At 41.7% G+C, this 21,701-nt stretch overlaps 1 pseudogene across 1 annotated transcript; it reads left to right on the forward strand.

Moving 5' to 3' along the window:
* The first annotated feature begins 4,270 nt into the window (after positions 1–4,270).
* On the forward strand, positions 4,271–4,663 carry LOC308508973 (translationally-controlled tumor protein-like; annotated as a pseudogene). The gene has a single exon. The product of its transcript is annotated as a translationally-controlled tumor protein-like (transcript).
* Positions 4,664–21,701: the final 17,038 nt, after the last annotated feature.

Raw genomic sequence — 21,701 nt, forward strand, 5'->3', positions numbered from 1 at the left:
TAAATGCATTTTGGAAAATTCAGATTTTTATGAGTATTTTGCTGTAAAAAACAAAATCAAGATAATCAGCTGACACGGGTAGAAATACTCTTTTGCATTACAGAGTAGTGTTTAATTAACAATTAGTTCCAATTATTAGTGTTGATACAAACATGTAAACACGAGGTTTTATCTCACCTGTATTCAAGTTATTTACACAGCTGTGATAGTCTAAACAATTTGGTAACTATCCAGATGTGTGGGATTTGAAGATGGGCAGTCTCTTCTTGCCTAACAATCACATGGAGGGAGGGGAAAATAGAGACACTAATCCATGTAAATAAAATACTACAAATAAGATACAGGTCTGACAATTAAGTTCGTGCACTTGTTGCAATGATGTTGCTAACCTTTTTTTTTAATATCAGATGGATTATTCATTATGAATTTGTACTGACTGGAAAAAACAGTTAACCAAGTTTACTATTTGGAAGTGTTGAAAAAGCTCCATGAAAAAGTTAGATGACCTGAACTTTTCGCCAACAATTCATGGCTCTTGCATCACGACAATGCACCAGCTCACCGGGCACTGTCTGTGAGGGAGTTTTTAGCCAGTAAACAAATAACTGTATTGGAACACCCTCCCTACTCACCGGATCTAGCCCCCAATGACTTCTTTCTTTACCCAAAGATAAAGGAAATATTGAAAGGCAGACATTTTGATGACATTCAGGACATTAAGGGTAATATGACGACAGCTCTGATGGCCATTCCAGAAAAAGAGTTCCAAAATTGCTTTGAAGGGTGGACTAGGTGCTGGTGTCGGTGTAGAGCTTCCCAAGGGGAGGACCTGGAAGGTGACTGTAATGAAACTCAGCAATGAGGCATGTAGCACTTTTTCTAGGACGAGTTCGTGAACCTTATTGTCTGACCTCTGTTGTCCCTTATTAGCTGTAGAACATTAATATTATGAAAGTTATCCTAATTTTGCTTCATAATCTTTATGGAGAATTATCAGAGGATGCCTGGTACCTAGAAAGCTCTCTCTCAAAAATAGATTAGCCATCATCAATACTATTATTGCAAGCTAAATAATATGGGTGTTCAAGAAACCATTCTGAAAATAAAAAAGGCCTTGGGAGCAAATATTGAATGCGCGGTGAGAATTTGAGAGGGAAGCATCAGTTGTGAGACTGTGATAAATGTACTTATTTATCGAGGAAATGTGGGGAGATGTACAGATTTTTCTTTGTTAGCTTGTGTTAGAATTTTAATTCAGAAGCATCTTTTCATTAGAATTTTTTTAGGAATTTACATTGGATGCTGATTTTAGAGTAGATTAGGGAAGACAGACAGAAAATGTGACCTGACCACACCTTGCAATGTCTACATTAGTCCAGGTGAAAAGCTGTGTGTCTGATAATAATGGAAAGAGAGGATGTCTGGAGAAATACTAAAAAGAAAACTCTACATGGAGTTTGGACCCTAGGAGAAAACAGCGCGCACACACACACACACAGAGACACACACACGGCCAAGCCAATCCTGAGCTGCTGAAATAGTGAATAAGGCAAAGGGATACTTCTAGGGAAAGCAAGAAGGAACAGGTTTGCAAACCATCCATTATTTATTTCTTCTGATGGTTAATCTCAAAACCGAAGCAATTTTTCTGTGGAGATTTATTTCCTAAGTTTTTTATACTTAAGATAATTAAAATCATCCAGTGATCCATTGTAAATAGAAGCTTTTGTGGCACGCATGTGATGGAGATTTCTGAAAATGAGTTAACATGCAGACATCTAAATCTTGGTGTGCACACATTCCTCTCTTGTTAAGTGATGCCAACCAGTTCTGTTGAAATTACGTGTTCTATTCAAAATGTATGCTTAATTGCCGCATCTCTGGCCTGTACCTTATATTCTTATACACAAACGTCTACTTAACTACTTCATCTGGATGTTATAAACATATCAAAGATACGTCGAAATCTTAGCCATTTATTCTCACCTCAATTGCTCTTTTCCAGTGTGGTTGAGATTTGTAAATAGCACTGTTTCTCAGGGCAAAATAATAAACTAACTTCTGACTCTTTCTTTCACACTCAACATCTAGTCCATAAATCCTATTCGATCTACTTCCAAAACACAGCCTACCTCCATTCATTTCGACCCACCTTCAAAATCACTACCCTAGTCCATCATCTCTGACCTACATATGTTCAAGAGTCTATTAGTTCCCTTTGTAGCCCTGTGTTCTCATCTCCTGTAGTTTATTCTACACAAAGGCGCAAGTGTTTTGTTTAATACTGAATTCAGAGTAGAGCAGTCCCTCGTTAGACCTCTCTACCGGCTTCCAGTAACAACTACAATGTGGGCATGTTTGATGCTAGAGACTTGATGTTTCCACACGCTCTGAGTTTATGATTTCAGTTTTCCCAACTAAGATCCTTCTGGACGCGTTACAGAATACAGACAGTGATGTGACAACTGACGCACATCTCTGAGGATATGTGTACAAAAGCATGACTAAAAGGAGTTTTCAATATTCGTTTGCAATGAGAAGATTCGTGAGGATTTAAAAACTAAAACATGTATGACATAAAGAGCAATTTAAAGTATGCATAATTTAGAACTCTATATTGAGTGATTCAGAAGGGATATAAATGATCCAGAAGAATCCACGAATATATGCTATAAGAGGAAGTTACACATATAACGTTGGCTGAACAAATAAAATTCTTTAATGTCTGCATGCAAATACATTTCCTAAGGGGTGTGTTTTTGGAGAAGCAGAGCTCAAAAGCAGAGAATCTTGAGGTATGTGAATGGAAGAGTTTTATTTAATTTCACCTCAGAAAGTTTACGATTACATTTCAGAGAACTAAGTGTCGTGTATTCCAAGAACTATGACGGCTCTGAGGTTTCACCTACTTGGAAGCTGACAAGTGTTTGTGTGGGAGGAAAGATCTAATTCGCCATCTAAACAACACCAGTGTCACTCGCTGGTGGCCGTCAAGTGTTAGAGGTTTCACTACTCCAACAGCATCAGATAAAGTGACAAGTGTGTTCTACAGAATCAAAGACCTCCTGGTGATTTAAAAAATGCATATGTACCTTTGCAGTGATAGACCTGTTGGAAACAGGAAACCCAGTTTATGCAACAATGAAACACTCAGTAGAAAAGTTTATTGAAGCATTTACTTGACAGATTACTTCTATAACCTTTGTTCTTATTTGGGAGAAACATTTATATGACTGTGTTTCTATATTCTCCCCAATTGAAATGAGCCAGACAGACTGGTTTGTACCCAACAGCATTTTTATGGGTTCTCATTTCTTCATAGACCACTTAGCTGTAAATAGTCCATGCACATAGCAATTAGACCTTTCCTGGTGTATGCATATAAACATAATGGTTATTCAAAGAACATGGAAATGTTTCAAGCAATTTTCTATACAAAATATGCATATTTACAACCATATGTTTGGAATGTTCGGTAAATTGCTTTAAAATGAACCACAGGGAATTTATAATGGTGATTTCTGTGTGTGTCCTTCTTGGGCAGAATCAGGATAGTGACCACACTGCTGCAAACAAGTTTTTGAGGTTTGTGTTATTAAAGCATTCCAAGTCTGTTACAAAATATTTACTTTTTTTTTCATTATGGATAAAATATGGGAAAAATAAAGTTCTCTTAACCACAATGCAATTGTACAAATTAGGAAATGAGCATTGATACAATAATGATATCTAATTTAATGACCTTATTCAAATTTTGCCCATTGACCCACTGCTGTTACTTATAGCAAAAGACAACAAAAATCTGGCCCTGAATTCAATCCAGGATTTTATATAACATTTAATCATTTTTCTTTAATCTCATTTATTCTGATAGTTCCTCAGTCTTTTCATGGTTTTGATGCCATTGATATGTTGTGGGTTGCCCTCCAATTTCCGCTTGTCTGATGTTTCATCACGATTAGACTCAGGTATTTGGGGCAGGAATATCAGAGAGGTAATGATAGGTGTTATGGTGAAGTGTAAAAGGTGACCGTATCAATAAATGTGATGACCTAAAGTAGTTGTAGAACAATATCTAAGTGACAATACTAGAATGAGTAATTTTGAAAAATGGAAGAAGATGGTCAATATTTAAGTATTTAAATAGTGATCTTGGCGGTGACAGTGTTATTGATGACATAGAATATGTATGTATGGCTTTTCCACCCGCTGTCCCCTCCCCCCAGCCCTGCTAAGCCAGCACCGCCCTGGTCTCCTTCCAGCCTCCATCATGATCATCTGCCTGGACCTCATCAGCCATGACGACATGTTTCCCAGCATCTACAAGACCCGGGATATCAGGACAGGCTGTGCCCGGAGGTAGAGGGGAAGATGGTCAGTGAGACAGAGGGTGGCATTGGTGAAAATGCCTCTGCTGAAGGCCCTGAGGGCGACGGTACCAAAAGCACAGTACTCACTGGTGCGGACACTGTCATGAACTGTCATTTGCAGGAAACCAGCTTCACCAAAGAAGCTGACAAGAAGTATATCAAGGGTTATATGAAATCAATCAAGGGAAACTTGAACCAGAGGAGGGAAACCTTTTATGACAGGGGCTGCAGAACAAATCAAGCACCTCCTGGTCAATTTCAAAAACTACAGTTCTTTATTGGTGAAAACCTGATATATATATTATATATACGTATGTATGCGTATGTATATGTAATATGGATATAGACACATATGAATACATGTGCACCCACTATCGTGTGTCAGTGAGATAGTACAAATGCATTAGAATGTGGAGAGTCTGATGACACTTTGCTCTTTATTAGAGAAGTCATGGTCAATAACCTGGCAGTCTCTGAGAGGAGATAAAAGGAAGAAAGGAGGAAACCAGCCTCACAAACATACCTGTGGGTCTCCTGCGTGGTTAATGGGATGAAGGAGAACACATACCTGACACTTGAGATGTCATCGCACTTGTTTATTGTTGCTTTTGTTGCCTTTGATCTTGGTGTCAATTCCAAAAAAAAAAAAAATAATTGCCAAGACCAGTGTGAAGGAGCTCACCCTGCCCCGTTTCCTTCTGGGAGGTTTATGGTTTCACGTCATCCGCTCAAGTCTCTAGTTGATTTTGACTTCATTTTTGTGTACGGTGTGGGGTAGGGGTCCTGCTTCATTTTTCTGCATGTGGCTCTTCAGTTTTCCCAGCATCCCTTATTGAAGAGACTCCTTTCCGCATTGTGCACTTCGACTCTTTTGTCCTAAATTCACTGACCATATACATGGGAGGGTAGGTCTGGACTGACCTGTCCCACTGACCTTTGTGTCAGTCTCTGGGCCACTGCCGTGCTGTTTTGATGACGAGAGCTTTGTAATACGGTGTGAAATCGGGAAGTGTGAGGAGTCAAGCATTGTTCTTCTTTCTCAGGACTGCTTTGGCTGTTCTGGATCTTTTGTGGTTCCATATAAATTTTCAGATTGTTGTGTTTTTTAAATTATTCTTTGAAAGATGCCATTGGAATTTTGGTAGGGATTACACTGACTGTAGACATCCCTTTAACTAGTATAGGCATTAGAACTTCGTAGAGGATAAAGCATAACATTTTCTATTAGGAAATTGAGTTTGTAGTTTGCAAAGAATGCAATTTAGACATATCAGCCCTTTTTAGGCCTCTTTTTTTCTACAGCAAAATATATTAAAAAAAAAAAAAAGAACAGTTTTGAACTTGAGATACTTTGGAGTTCTTGAACCAGTTTCATTAGCATCAACCGGGGCAAGAAATGCAAATTATTGAAACTCATCCCTGTTCTACTAAAACATAATACCATGAATGAGGCCCAAGAACTGTGTTTCAGCCGGCAGCTAGGGGACTCATGTGCTGCTAAATGTAAGGACTAAAATTAATCCCAAAGTTTCCTTTAAAAACAAACCAAAACACACACACAAACACACACACACACACACACACGACCACATATATATCATTATAACATCTAAAGAGAATTAGCAATCGGTTTCATTTACTGAATTTAATTTTAACCTTCTTACTGATGGTCTAACACGTGGCTAAGTACTGTATTAATTTATTTACTGATCATTTTGATTCTATGAGTTACATATTACTAAAGCGAGAAAATGTGACCATGTAGAATACAGATTTAATTCGTGCTAGTAAACCATAAATGTGCCTCTAGCATGAAGGCACATAAAATAACAGGAAGCTGAAATCCACCAAAACAAAATTCTCCCAATCTTTGGATGGTCACATATTAAAAAATGAATGGAATTGATCTGTATTTTTTTCCCCCTCAAGGAAAGGGCATTTCATGTGAAAGTTCTTAAAATGACAGGGCTTGGCCTGTGCACAGGGCCACAGAGTTAGTGTGGCTGCAGGACAGAGGTGGGTAGTATGATGCCGGCAGGTATCCTCTGGAGCCACCTGAGCACAGGTGAGACGTTTAGGGGAGGTTGTTTCTCTTTATGGCTTTCGTTTCAGACACAGCTCATCTCTATGATTCTAGCTTTAAACATTGAAATGGATCTGCGATGCTTCTGAGCCTGTGTATCAATACCAATATTCCAGTTGATTTTGCCCTCTATTCAAATAACCATTTGGTAAACCTATTTTCATTTTCAAAAATATTTATGAACAAATGGTTAAAAAAAAATCCCAGCATTATCCTACTGTTAGTGGTTACGGCCTACTGCTGCGTACGAGAAATGGTCATGGTCCTTATAAGGCACTTGGACTATAAAAGAGTTAAGTGCATTTGTAATCTTCCCTAGGGAAGGACAATTAACAAAACCTCAAACATTTCAGGGCCTTTACAAAAATAGTGACATTTTCAACTTATGTTATCTCTTGGCAGTTAGAATAAACTGCAGGTCCCTTCTGCTGTGTTCATCTGAGCTGTGCGTCTCCTTCCTCAGAGAACCTGACTAGAGCAGGAGCAGTTATGAGTGGAAGGAGGTGGAAAAGCCCGACAACACACCGCAGCATGGCTGGCTTTAAGAGCTGCTGTCATTGTCACCTCTGCTCCCGGGCCACTGGTCACTTGAGTCACATGGCCAGGACCCCATTAATGCACAAGGGGGGCCTGCTTTTCCCTGGAGGGAGCTGTGTCCTATGATGACAGACTGGACGCTCAGTCTGTGATAGAAACTATGAGTGAATATGTGGGGACAATAATACAACCCACTGCACTGTCATTAATGTGACATTATTTCCGCATGATGGTCCCAATGCTGCACACACACACACACACACACACACACACACACACACACGGTGCCAAAAATGCATACACATTTTAAGAAACAAAAACAACTGTATCAAACTTGTAATACTCAATATATACCAATGACAAAAGATGAATACAAGTCACATTTGACTTCTGCAATTACAAGAGGTGCTCACAGTGGTTCCCATCAGCGTAATCGTAATACGGTTGTTTTCCTTTCTTAAAATGTGTATACATTTTTTTGGCACCGTCTGTATATGTGTTAAGAGAAGTACTTCACCTTGTTTCAGAGAAAGGTATAATTTAGTGTAATTATCCCTGAATTATTTGACCATAGCATTCACTTGTACCTGAGGTTATTTTTTCTAGTATCCAGCAGTTTAGACCATGAAAGGTATGCATGAGCTAGCATATGGGCTTTCTCTCATGTGTCTGGAATTGTATTATTGGAATATGAACAGAATCTGTACAAAAGCAGAGGCAGGCTAAGGTTAGGAGATTATGAAAATAGTTTAAACAGCATGAATTAGAACTTATTAAGGGTAATTTCCCATGCTACATCAGGTTTTCAACAATTCTCACATTAAAAAGTCATTAAAATTTTCTAAGAGATTTAGGGGGTAGATTCCCTTCTGTGAGGAACATGGATTTGAGCACGGAGAGTGGCCTCTGCTGCACGCCAGATGTCAAGCAGCCAATTCCGTAACCCTGAGGACCTAGCAAAGAAAACAGGAGTTAAAGAAAAATCACCCAGAATTCATGAGGAACAGAGAGAAGACTGAGTAAATAATGTTTGTAGTCACTGCTTAGCCAGCCACTCCCTCTGTTTCCAGCACTGGATTGCATGTATCTTCCCACTGATTCACTGGTCAGTACTCAGGGAAGATGGATACAGAAAGGAGAATAAAAACAAAACAACTGAATGTTCACATGACAGTATTCAACCTAGAGCAGAGCACTATGTCAAAACAAAGCAAAGATTCTCAGAATATTGCTTAAATGAATTCTATTTACTGAGTTGTAAAACTTCCACAAATAAGCATTTATCAAAGAAAATAATTCATTAAGCATAATGCATTGTATTTCTCTTTAGAATAAGCATGAGATAATGTGCATCTTTTTCAACGTTTAAATTATGAAATTTTATGATTTACTTAATTTCTTCTATCCATAGCATAATATTTAGATGGATAACCATGCTGGTGCACTGGTTCTGCATTTACAAGCTATTTCAAAAAGAAATTACTCTTTCCAAGTTAATTGGTAGGAAGACATGCTAGGAAAGCAAAATAAGTACTGAATGCGATTTTACATTTTCTGCAAAATGAATCCATATAGAGAGTAACCCCTGGAAGTCACATTAGAAATCCCACTTTCCGTTCACATGACTTAGCCTTTGGGAAGGCATGAGATGGAATGTATCTTCCTGCAAAAATACAGGTGTTGACGTGTTACTCCGGGCAGATGTTGTCCCAGATGATGACAGGATTTTGGATGTGTTGTGGCCAAGCAGCAGAAATATTCCCTCACAGACAGCACATGTGTACCAGTCACCGGCCCGGTACTTCCTGTGACAGATGTTGAAAAACCCTCTGCCCATTGTGGGGATTTGCCAACAGGACAACCCAGTATGCTATTTCATGTCACTATATTTAAAAGTGAAATAACAAACAACATTTCTTAACATAGTTCTTTTTTTTTTTAAGTGAAAACTTGGGAAAAGCGGAGATGTTGCACATATGTGAAGACCTTTCTATGAACTTTATACTGATGAGGAGAAAGGACTGTAAACTTCCTCTGGGAATCTCCAACTCTTTACGTGGTCACTGCTTTCCTTTTTATTAATTTCAAGATAACTGTTTGACTAAAATGGAGAATTAGAATTAGATTATTATGTTGCATTCATAATAATCACATTTAACTTAGGTGACAGTTACTCTTTTGTGTCAACTTGGCTGGGCCACAGTGCTCAGATATGTGGTCAAACAGTACTTTAGATGTCTGTGTGAAGATGTTTTTGGTGGAGTTTGAAATTTAAATTGTAATTCTGTGGAGGCTGCGTAAAGCTGAGTGCCCTCCCCATGGGTAGGTCTCATGGAGTCAGCTGACATCCTGACTAGACCAAAGGACCGCCTCCCGGGCGTGAGCATGAGGGAATCCTGCCGGCAGGGACCTCAGGGGGAGCTGCAACACGGCTCCGTCCTGAATCGCCAGCTTTATGGCCTTTGACCCAAATGGCAGGTTTTGGTCTTTCCAGCTTCCATAATCAGGGGAGTCAGTCCCTTAAAATAAATCTTTATTTATATCCACATCCTATTGGTTCTCTTTCTCTGCAGAACCTGACAAAGTCAGCTTGTATTTGTAGATTAATTTCACAGTGCCATTATTTTATAATCACTGTTCTTTCCAAATGTCAGTGATGGTTGATTGCTACGTGCGAGTCATGCCATGTAAAACAGCAATTCTGGCTGCTGTGAAAACTCCAGGCCCTTTCTCCTATGCACCCGGTGTCATGTTGAAAGCTTCCAAGGACTGAGAATGTGCATATGCTCTCCACGCATCGCAAGCTCAGCATGGAGGATGAGCAGGCGTGGGCAGGTGGGGAGGTAGACCTCGGTGCTGAGCACTCGCGTTCTCCTACCTGACTTCCAGGTCACTGGTCTGTCTCCATGACTGTGTTTTCTCTCAGTTTAACTCAAATAGAAGAGTGGGATGTAAATTATTTTCTGTGGGAGAAACCTGTGCTATTTAATGTTGGTATCTCAACCATTTTTAGAGAATTGCCTAAAGTTACTAGATTTCCTCATATGATATTGTCTTAAAATGAAATGTACCTTTCAGAAATGTTCCATAATCTCTTTAATATTATACTATTTAGTGTATTAATGAGTGCTTAAATCATGTAATTTCGGTTCTTTTCAGCTCTGGTAATGACCTTATTACCCATATTCACATTAATGGATTTCTTCCTTGTAATAATCTACTTATGAACCATTTAAACTTCAGGATATATCATATAATTTATATGTCATTAATGCAGAGCTTCGAAGGTTTTTCATGATAAATTAATCTATTCAGCTGCACTAGTTAACTTTTTAATTAGTTCTCAAACATTTTCTACAGGAGTGACTACACAGTATATGTTTTTGGGGCGCTATCACATATATTTGTTTGGAACCAGCAAAGTACAAGTTTATCTGTGTAGGTACAGAGGTAATGCTTTTCCTCAAAGAATTTGTAAAGAGCTCAACTGTGCACATGAATTTATAGTAGGCACTTCCAACCAGTCACTGATAATAGGAGAGCTAAATTGAGCTTTTCATGTTCTTCCAGAATTTGTCACTTTTATTTAATATTATTTATTTTACTGTGTTTAAATGATACGTATAAGACAAGGTAAATAACAAAGACAACGGGTAATTTATTGATATCTTAAGTATGCAGTCATTACAGGATGTAGGGGATTTTTAGATATCCAATTACAGTGGTACCTTGGTTTTCGAAGGTAATCCACGAGTTCTGAAACATTTGAAAACAGCCGGCAGCTAGGCTCAGGATCTTGCACTCAGGGGAAGTTGTGTGACATATTCGACTTGTGAGTCATGTTTGAAACCAGAAGCATTTACTTCCGGTTTACAACATTCATAAACCAAAATGTTCGTCAACAGAGATATTTGAAAACTAAGGTACCACTGTACTTAACTTTGTGTGAATGCACAGGACTTTGAATTCATTTGTAATTGATTTACACATTAGTAGTGTAATGGTTTATGTCTCTTGACTAATTACTGTGTCTCTCCTCCCGCGCTGAGTCAGGAAGGTGTCCTGAGCATGACCGAAGGGTTCAGGGAATTAGTGACATTTTCACCAAATGTTCTTGGTCGTAGTGTCTCTTTGGAAGAGGTACAAAAGGTTAGGCATAATCTCTTCCTCCTAGAAGAGTCAGATCTGTGTTCATTTCTCCAGCTCCAGGAAGGAAATAACACTTTTGCCCAGAGTTTGGGCTCATTGTGTAAGACAGTTTTTACCAGATGAAGACTTTATGTGTACGTCCCCTTGAAGTTCTTTTCTGGGACGACCTGTTTCCTCACCCTTCTGGTGTCCAAGTCAGTTCCGTGTCTCTGGGGTGCCCTGCCTGGTAAATTCACTGAGCTCATTTTCCTGTCGTAACGTTTTAAACCAGGGCACTGACTCTGGGTGCACGGAGCTGCTCACAGCGCGTCATCGCCAGCGTGCTGAGCCCCCGCTGGCCCGGGCCACTGGCCTTGCCTTTTCTTTTCCATATTTCACTTGTTTGGGGGCTGTGCCCTAACAGCACACTCCTGTGTGAAGTGTGTTTTTGAGGGTCCTTACCTTTCAGATGGACACCCCAAAACAGTCACACGTGGTAGAGAAACAGAACAGTTGCACAACAGCATACAAGTCACAACGCCCCGGCTGACAGGCCGGAAACCATCACGTCTCCTTAGAATCTCTGCACTCCCTGAATCCCACGGCCCAATAACCGACATTACAGGAATGTACGAATAGCTAGTTCTTATTTGACATTTACTCTGTGAGAACCAGGTGTGTAGTATTATTAAAACCTCAGCAGGTCATCGAGAAAGGGGCACATTTTTGTTACTTATTCTCCAGGAACAAGTTCAGAGCACAGCTGTATGCTCAGATTCACCTTCATTCCTGTGGGGACAGAGCCCCAGAAAGCAGTTTCCAGACTCTCATGTGGAGAGGTGCTGGCTCGGATAGTGGATGGCCATCAGCTGTAGCCATTAAGCCATTAGCCACTGATATAACTGCCTTGGCTACGGAGTGGAGCCGAGGAGAGTGAAGGAGGAGACTGAAGGAGAGTGAAGGAGAGTCGAGGAGCGTTGGTCAGTTGGCAGCAAAGCGGACAGCAGGTCGCACGTCGTGTAAACCCAGCCTCCAGTGAGACCATAGTGGTATGACTCCCCTACCTATGGCTCCGTGGGTGTTCCTTTTTGGCCTCACCATGTCCTGCGTTCTTCTGTGGGGAGCGGGCGCAGAGACCCCGCAGGCCTTCCTGCCGGACGCTCGGCACGACAATTCCATTAGCAGGTTTAGCTCTCAAAGACCTTCCATTCTCCTTGGCGTGTCAGAGAACACAAAGGAAAAGCCTTCCCTATTTCCCATGTTTCTACTCATCACAATCCTTCTCTCAGTCGCCTCTTATTTAATGTTTTCTGTATTAATCTGGTATCTTTTATGTTTATCTCATTATAGATGAACGAGGTCAATAGCCAGAAAATTGACAACGATTGTCCTGCAAACTGGGTATGTAACATTTCAATGTTATTTTTAATTATTTGTGTATTTATATATTTAATAATTGGCAAATTTTTTTTCTATATGTCTGGTTATATCAATAAAGAAAACCAGATAATGACTCTCCTGAAGATTATAATCTAATGGGAGATATAAACAATGGACAAGCACATAGCAAGTAAAGAAGTGCTGCAGTAGAATGGGAGGTGACAACTGCTGGGAAAACATGTATTTAACATAGTGTGTTGAACAAGTTAAGAGCATAGGCTTACCGTTTACATGGGGTGGTCAGGCTAGGCTCAGGGACAGGTAGTATTTGAACAAAAACTTGGTGACAAGGGGACTGGCCTTGTACATTTGAAGGAAGACTTGCTAAGCAGAATCTCCAGGGAGGACGAATGTCAGATCTCATCGCTGATACTTAATAACTCGGTTTCTTCCCTCTTAGCTCTGACTGTACCTTCTCTGCATACTCAGTGATAAGTAATTGCTTTCAGCTTTTCCTTTCAAGTGAGCTCAATGTTCAATTTCCTCAGGAGAGGGCGGAGGAGGAAGAGGCTTCCCACCGTTTTTGGCATGGGGGTGGGGGTCAGCCGTGTGGGTGTGGAGACAAGCAGTGGAGCCTGCCCCCATCACGGGCCCAGGACGTGCTGGCTCTGTGACCGTGCACTCTCTGGCTGATGATAATCTTTCTGCAGCTCTCTGCACGTGGAAACCGTACGTGTACCCAGAGGTCCCACACTCAGTAGTCAAACCTGCGTCCGCAGCGCGGCTCTCCCTCCCTTCAAACCCTGTGTGCCCCAAAGACCTCCTGTCTCCCCACATGCCCGGACTTGCCCTGGACCCCTGCCCCTGTGGACACTGCTCTGCTGCCCCCAGGCTGCACTCCAGACCACCTGTTGCCTGGCGACATCAGCCAGCCCCTCTGTTCACCAATGACCAAAAGGAAACACACTTTATGAGCTCCCGCCGAGTTCGCCCTTCCTGGGATTCTGTCCTCAGCCCCAGGGTAGCATAGCCTTTCCTTACAGTTTCTATCCGTTTTATCATAATTAATGATTCTTTATGAACCTCCTCTGTATAACCTACAAAAAGAAAAGGAAAGGAAAAAAAAATAAAAAGAAAGGGTAAGAAAAGACTAAATCAGGGTGGATCAGGAAAGGAGCATAAGAAGCCAGAAGATTGAGGGATTCCAGAAAGCTCTGCGGCGTGAGGACCTTAGACGACAGGTGCACGGCATCTGGTCGGGGTCGCAGTGTCCGTCTGAAATCACGTGTTCGGCCAGCACCCGCGGACCGCCCCGCCGCATCCGGTGTCTGGAGTGGGCATTCGCCCTAGACTATTAGGTGTCAGTATTTTGGCCTTTAAAAAACGGTGTTGGTCTTGTTGTCTGTGATTCCTTAGTGGTGACATCCGCGCCGCGTAAAATCTGTGCGGGAGCACTAGGAAGCGAAGTCGTCACGTGGCAGGACCCGCAGCACCCCGCAGCACCCTGCCCCGGGCACTGATCATCCCCCGTGACAGCCACCATGACAATAGTCCATTTCATATGCTCGCTTCTGGGGACGCTGCAGTGACATGAACGCTCTCGACTCCACACCTGTGGGCTGGCAAAACATGTTCACTTTAGGATTATGGTAAGAAGGTGGGCTTCACTGAAGTTAGTCACTGGTCTCGCTCGTGTGTGTCAGAGGCTGAGGGTCGCTGCCACGAAGGAGGAGGAGGGCGGTCTCCTAAAGAGTGTGCTTCCTCCTGCTGTGCTACTGGAGTCATCACTTCACCGGGGGCTGGGAAATGCCAGTTAACGTTGAAGTGCTCAATTGCTACCTACGTTTCATCATCTGTACAGTGGTGGGGAGGAAACGATTCATGTGCTCTCCAATCTCATGCACATATGGTCCTGTCACCAGGCCCAGGGTTACCTAGTGGAAAGGGAGAAGGGAAACTCCTGAGTGTGCAGGTCAACCTCCTGCTGGCCCTGAGGCAAGGAACTTCTTTGAAGCTTTGTTTCTGCTTTTAGGTGGCTTGAAAAGAATAGAAAAACCAACGGAACACCGGGGCTAACCAGTGATTAGTAAGGAAACATAAAGGGAAGTTATAACGCTAATTTACCCTTTATTGTTTATTTTAATTTTAATCTAGATAATGTGTATTCCTAACTTCTCGCTATTGTTTTCCATTTTCTCTTTTTAATTTGTACTTTGGTATTGTGCAGCTCTTTCATTATGATTCTGTTCTTTCTTCTCCTTCACCATCCTACAGGACTTCTTCCGAGTCTTTCTCACATGACAGGTCCTGTCCTTTGGTCACAGTTCCTCCCGTTGCGTAGGCTGACTCTTCTTCTTGAGAGCTCTCTCGGTTGCGTTTTCTCCAGGAGTTCTTCCTCTGGAGTCCCCTCCCCCCGGGGTTGTGACATTGTTTCATTTGCTTCTGCTGAATCCCGAGGATTCACGTCACTGGACCTCATTTGAATGTCTTGGCTTCGGTCCTCTCAGCAGCACGCAGATGATGTGGATGTGGATTCCCTTCTCACACACACTGGAGTCTGCTGAGACAGTCACTCCACTCTGGGCTCCAGGTGAATGGCTTACATCAGCGTCTTTTCTTGAGTGGGCACAGTTTCTCCTAATTCATTTTTAACACATGGCTATGTCCCGTTTGGAGCTACTGGCTCCCTGCTGTGGGGTCAGTTCCAGCTCCCAGAATTCACGTGAGCTCAAGCTAGGCCTCTTCCCCTGGAGATGTGAAAACCTAATCTCTTTGGATAGTTTTTTTTTTTTTTCCACTTTTTCAATCTGGAATATGAGAGGAAACTTCGAATTTTCTTGTGATGTTATCATAACACACGAAGTCCTGTACTGGACCCAGTACCTTACAAGTCACACCATGAAACTCTTCCTTTCCACATAGGCTTTTCATGACTTTTTAAAATTTGTGTAGTATTTTTTTAAATTAGTTTCTTTAGTGAGCATCTGCACGTATAAATTCAAAATATTTAGGGTTTTAGTTTTCCATCATTTCTTGTATTTCTATCTGGAAGTGGAACATTTTGGATTTAAACTTGCAACCAGAGTGCTGGGGATCTCCAACCTCACTAAATATTCAATCTTGAAGATGTTTTAATGTGGAAGGCAATGGAAAAAAGATGAAAGTTAGCCAAGACATGGAAGAAAGTTATATATGTACAAATGTACAATTAAGCCAAAAAGCATGGTATATGATGTTAAATGTAAGTAATTGAATGTGTAAAACAAAGGACACCAGCATTTTCCTCCCTTGTTCTTTTATCTTATACCACCTCAAAATTTATGACACAAATGACCTAAACATTCAGCTTCCTTTTATTTATTTATTTTTGTTTTCTTGATGATCTCTTTGTCTTTTTTGCTTGCCTAGCATTAGGGAATGCCCATGTAACCCAATGTAAAGAAAATCAATGATTCCAGATTGCTCATTTTTTAAAGCAATATAAGTTTTGGAAACTAATCAAGGAAGTAAATCATCAAGGAATAAATATTTAACAACTAATCATGACACTAAGAATTTAAAGTACAAGTTATTAGCCTTAATTTCCATATCACCTTATTGATTCCTTAAATGCAATATCTAGCTTGTCTTAAGAGTGCTATAAATAACGTATTGCAAAAGTCTTACAATATCAATATTCATTTATTTTTTATTGATTAGTTGTCACTATTTAGTTCTGGAACCAAATTAACATATACATGGTAATACTTTAAATTCAAGAATTTAAAATTATTTTTGTGAAATACAGTAGGAATTGTTTTCATAGCCTAGGGGAACAAACTTCATAATCACAATTAAAAATACAGTGTATCTCTACTATCCCCATGCAGTCTTTAAAAAATCAAATGTGTCATAGTGATTGCATTTCAACTTATTCTTTTTAATTCTAATCCACTCTACTAATTCCATGTAAAATATTCCATGGACTCAAACAAGCTGTTTTTACATTCACCTCCCTGAGTAAGAAGTCACTTTCATAAGTGGCAGGTTTAAGATCGTAGCTGGCTGTACTGTTCTCTGCAGACACGAGAGTGGCTCGGGTGTGTCACGTGGGGACAGAGCCTGCATCTCCAGACAGGGGTCCTCTACTCCCCTCCTGCTGTGACACTGAGGAGGCAGCTGTTTCTCCCAAAATAGATAAAAGCTTTTTTTGCTAAGACTTTTCCTCTTTTCCAAAGCCTTGCCCTGGACTCTCCTTTTGCTTTGCCTACAGAGACCACCCTGATTTAGCTCTCCTCAGTTACTCTCTCCCTGGGTCACCTAATGTGGCAATACAGTGCATGAGCGACCTGGACAGCGTCCGGACACACCTGTCCAGTAGGCGAGTGTAGGTTCCCGATCTGGGTGAAACTTGGGCCGTAAAGTCCCGGAGGGTCAGGGAGAAACTCGGGAGCTGCTTTCGTTAAAGTGCTCTGGGATTGGGAGCTGAATTCATTCTAGCTGCGCACCCAAAAGGTGAACTCTTTGGATAGTTTTGTTTTTTTTTTTCAATATGGAATATAAGAGGAAACTTCGAATTTTCTTGTGATATTATCATAAGACACGATGTCCGGGATGCCAAGCGCTTACTTCTTCCCTGGATGGCGCTGTGACGTCAGCTCCGGACACTGGAGCCCAGGACCGCAGTCCTTGCTTCCCGGGCCAGGACCTGTGACGGGGCTGGAACCGTTTCACTCACCAGCTGACACAGTGGAGGGTCTCGGGGTTCTGGCCCCGGGCCCAGTGAGGCCCCACGAAGCACCCCTTGTGCTGCAATCCTTCTGTGAACCGCTCCCGCCTCCTTGGGGTCCCCTGCTCTGGCGCTGAAGCGCACAGGTCTCTGCTGTCGCAGGTGGTCTCCTCCTAAAATCTGGGAGCACATGCCAACGACAGCGTCTCCCAGCAGCCGCGAGCACCCCGGAAGATCACCCATACAATGAGGCGGCCTCGCGGCCTCGGGACTTAGGATCCCGGGGCTGTCGCCACAGCGGGCCGTGTGCACGCGGCCACCTCGCAACGCCTGGAGCGTTTCCTCTAGTTGTGGCTCCTGTGTCTGTCACCTTCTGTCCGCTGTGCGGCCGTGTGCCAGGTAACTCATCCGTGAAGGTGGGGCCCTGACACCACTTCTGCTGCGCCACGTGTCCAGAGTCCAGACTGTGGGGAAGCACGCCGCTTAAAACAGAAAATTCACTTTCGTGTAAATTATCATCTCTCCTTTTTCTCTCCTCTGAATGTACTGACACGCTGAGTAATCTTCTCGGGTTTGCGTTTGCTCTTCCTGCGGCTCGGCCTGCCCCAGAGGCGGCGGGTGTCTGAGTCTGATGGTGGATGTCTGGGTCTGGGGGCCGTGGGGCGTGAGGAGGCTCCGTTTCCACGGAAAGGAAGCTTCCTCAGGTGGGGGAACCACGCGACACGCGAGCGCGGGCTCCCGGGGGGGGGGAGCAGAGTGCGCTCAGTGGGCGTGGAACCCCACCCGCGGGGCTCAGACACCCAGCCCCGCGCCCACGGGTGTGGTGCTGGGAGCCGCGCGTGCAGTGTGGCTGGGTCAGACTCGCGGGGCTTTCAGTCCCGGCGCCAGAATGGCCCCGAGAGTGAGACCCGCCCTCAGGCCCTGGGGGGGGGGGATGACACCCTACATCCCACTTGGCGCGTGCAGCTCCCGGTGCAGTGACACGTGCTGGGGACGCCCCGCCTGATGTCGCCACGGGCAGCTGCGCTGTGCTTACTTCCCGAGTTCCCCCTCGCGTTCACGTTCATCAGCGGCCACCAGGACTCCGCTGAGCAAATCTTGCTTGGAAATCCTTCTGTTTGACGAAAGCTGTGTTTTTGCGTAGGACTCTCTTCCGATATTTCCGCGGTGATTTCCTTCTAGGTGGCTTAGAAGGACAGTTTCACATGCTGTCCCATGTGAGAGCTCAGCCCCTGACCAACTTCTGTAGGCTTTTGTGGGGGAGAATGATGTAGAAATATGTGTCCTCCCGGGATCTTACCTCATTTGCTTCAAAAAACCTATACCTTAGGGCTTAATCACGGTATTTTTGTTATCTGATTTTAGAAAGGAGAATGTACTGGAAGTGTCTTTATTTTATCACTTTATTCAGAAATATTTTTGACTTGCAGTTTTGAAAATAGCAATGAGTAAATTTAAAAATAAGTGATCAAATTCTAGATTATTTTCCTCTTCATGTATTTTTAATAGGAATGCTGATTATCCAGATATCTTGGTTTTAAGCATTAGTACAGGGCAAGAAATAGAACTTCATTAACAGCATACTTTTAGAAATGAACAATTAAATTTATTCTAAGGCAGATTCATATCTATTACATAGCTTGACAACTGACTAGCCAATTTTCTTCTCCTTACAGATTCAACACAGTTTACTTAAAGTTTGACAGACTATTTCTATTTTATGCAAGAGAATTTTGTTATCTTCTCCATCAATATGTGCTCTCAACCTTAGTCTAAACACTGCATTTTATTCTGGATATAATAGAAAATATTTAGTCAGAATTTATAGTTCAATTCTTGCCCATTCATCATCATTAAAGTAAAATTTTCTAGTTGGCAGACATTAAATTGGCAGAATAAAACACCTTAGATTTTGAATCTTACTTGCAATTGATTCAAATATTGTTAATCTGAAACCATGTTGTTAGCAGTTTAAAATCAATGCACAATAACATCCCAGAAAACCTATTATGCTCGGAGAGTATATTTTTCAAAATAAGATTCAGTTAACATGTTACAAAAAGAAAATTTGTCAGTGCTTGCAAAATGGTTTAAAGAAATACAAGCGACTTTTTGGCTTACTTAAAGATTAAGTTTATGACATTTTGTTATTAAAATCTAGAAGAGATTAAAAATGGCCAATGAGATTGATGTGAAATTTAGATAAGCTAACCCATTCTTAAGTCAGAAAAAAGCAGTATTACAATTGAAATAGACCCTAATTCCTAATCCGAGTCATGGGTAACTTGTTAAAGCAAAAAGCAAGCAAGCAAACAAAACTACAAATGGACTTCTAAATCATTCTGGCACGATGGTCTCATCTACTGCAATATTGTTTGATGTTAAACATCGTGTAGAAATCACTTCAGAATATGAATATTATCATCAAAGAAATAGAAAGTAGAAAGAACTTCAAATATTAAATAAACTCATTTTTTTCCAAGGATGAACTAGAGAAATTTCACCTTAATCATTATAAAATATAAGCTCAAATTGATTTCACATACACACTTCTCACTTTAAAAACACATGAATGCAGCACCCATCTTTAGTAAGAGTTCTCAGATATTTCTGGAGAGGTATGGTTTGTAGGATGTTTACAAGCTGAGTATACACTGTTTATCAATGCTGAAAATTCACATCAAAGCAATTTTCAGAGTCCATTCAACTATCAGAGAGGAGATGGTACCAAGTCATCAAATGATTTCCAGGCAGAATCTCCCTCTACTCATTCTGACCTGTGCTTGTAAGGCGTGGTGTGACAGCACATGGACAGGGAGGGCCAGCCAGGACGATGAGGCCGTGGTGCCATGCACGTACTTCTGGGTACTCAAACATAGTTTTTTACTCTGTTTCTAATCTATTAGCATCATTGAAAACCATCACCATATTGAATGGGATGATATTTTATTACATATTTATTTTAAACCAATGTACAAATTGGCATTTCAGTTCAAAATCAGTGACTCATAAGTAATGATTTCATAAGTAGTAATTTCAAACGTAAAACTTCATTTACTCATAGGAATATATTGAAAATACTAGAGGTGTTAGACCATCTCAAAAATATATTGTTTTTAATCCTTAATGAGCGTGATGTACACATTATACTCTTAAGACCATTTTAGTTATAATTTATCATAATTTAACAATGCACATTATCATATTGGTGTTAATAAATACATATAAAAGCGAAGGATTCACGTTGAATCTCAGAATGCTCTTGTGTTGCATGTCCCTGGATTTTCTACTAGAGACTCAATCAACTTATGTGTGGGTGACAGCACTGCTCTATGTTCACCCAATGGCATTTTAAGGTCCTTATATTTGTATTGTAGAGCATTGTAAGATGCTTGGTGTATAACAAGATCTCAAAAAAAGTTTTTGGAAATGAAATGATGAGGGGGGGAATCAGTCAATTACTTAATCAATTTTTCCGGTTTGTGTTAGGTGGTTTACCCTCAAATCTATGCAGAGGCTTTAAAATCTACCGTTTAGTTTTCGTCTTGTGTTTTAGCATGCCCTGTAGCATAAGATACTCATTCATGTCACTTACCAATGAAATCCCTCCCATTCCACCCGTGGTTACTAGTTGTGCCATTGTCTGACTGGTCTTCTGGTTACGTGTGGAAGACTCCTCCACTGTCTCCATCGGTGCGGGGTCACCAAACGCAGCTTGATTGTCCATGCAGCATGTTTGCTGTACATTCTGCCAACCTCCATTCTGTCTGCTACTTTCCTTAATCTTCCACTGAACTAGTTGAATCATCTAGTCACCTGTGATCAGACCGTAAAACAGCACCTTTTCTCAGAGTTTTTATCGTACTTTCTGACTTTTTTAAACATTGTTTTCAGTCTCTTCTGTAACCTCATTCCCATTTTTCAGTGGGCGACAGGGCTGCCTTAAGTACTTCCTGTGGGAAGAGTAAGGTGGGGGAGGAGACGGGGAGGTGGGAGAAAGCTCTCTTCTCTAGGTGTGTTAGAGCAAGGCTCTGCTTGGTTAGGACTGAGTACAATGGCCCCTTCCTCAGGGCTGATGAGTCATCACCCCCCAGCCCCCCCCATGTTTGACAAGCCACCCCACCTAGTGACTCCTGCAGGGCAAACCTCCCCCTGCCACCCCGAGGCCAGGTTACCATGGCCCCCTCCCATCTCCACTGGCACTCCTGAAGCTTGTTTTCTTTACAATATATTTGTCACAATCATAGTGTAGCCTCCTCGCCAGCCTTCTGGGCTGTCACTTGACTGCAGAGACTGTCCCCTGCCCTTCCTTGAAAGATTCCTGCTGCTTTGACTGTCACCATAGACAGCTTCTCCTCCAGCTGCCCTCTCCTCGGTTCCCCTTCTCCTCATTTCTTACTGTGGGTTTCTGTCCTTCTTCTGTGTTGGATCGATTTTAGCACACTGACTACCTCCAAATTTCTTTCTAATTTCCAAACACATGTATTTCAGATGT

This window comes from Rhinolophus hipposideros (genome assembly GCF_964194185.1).
Source record: "Rhinolophus hipposideros genome assembly, chromosome: 16".
NCBI lineage: Eukaryota > Metazoa > Chordata > Mammalia > Chiroptera > Rhinolophidae > Rhinolophus > Rhinolophus hipposideros.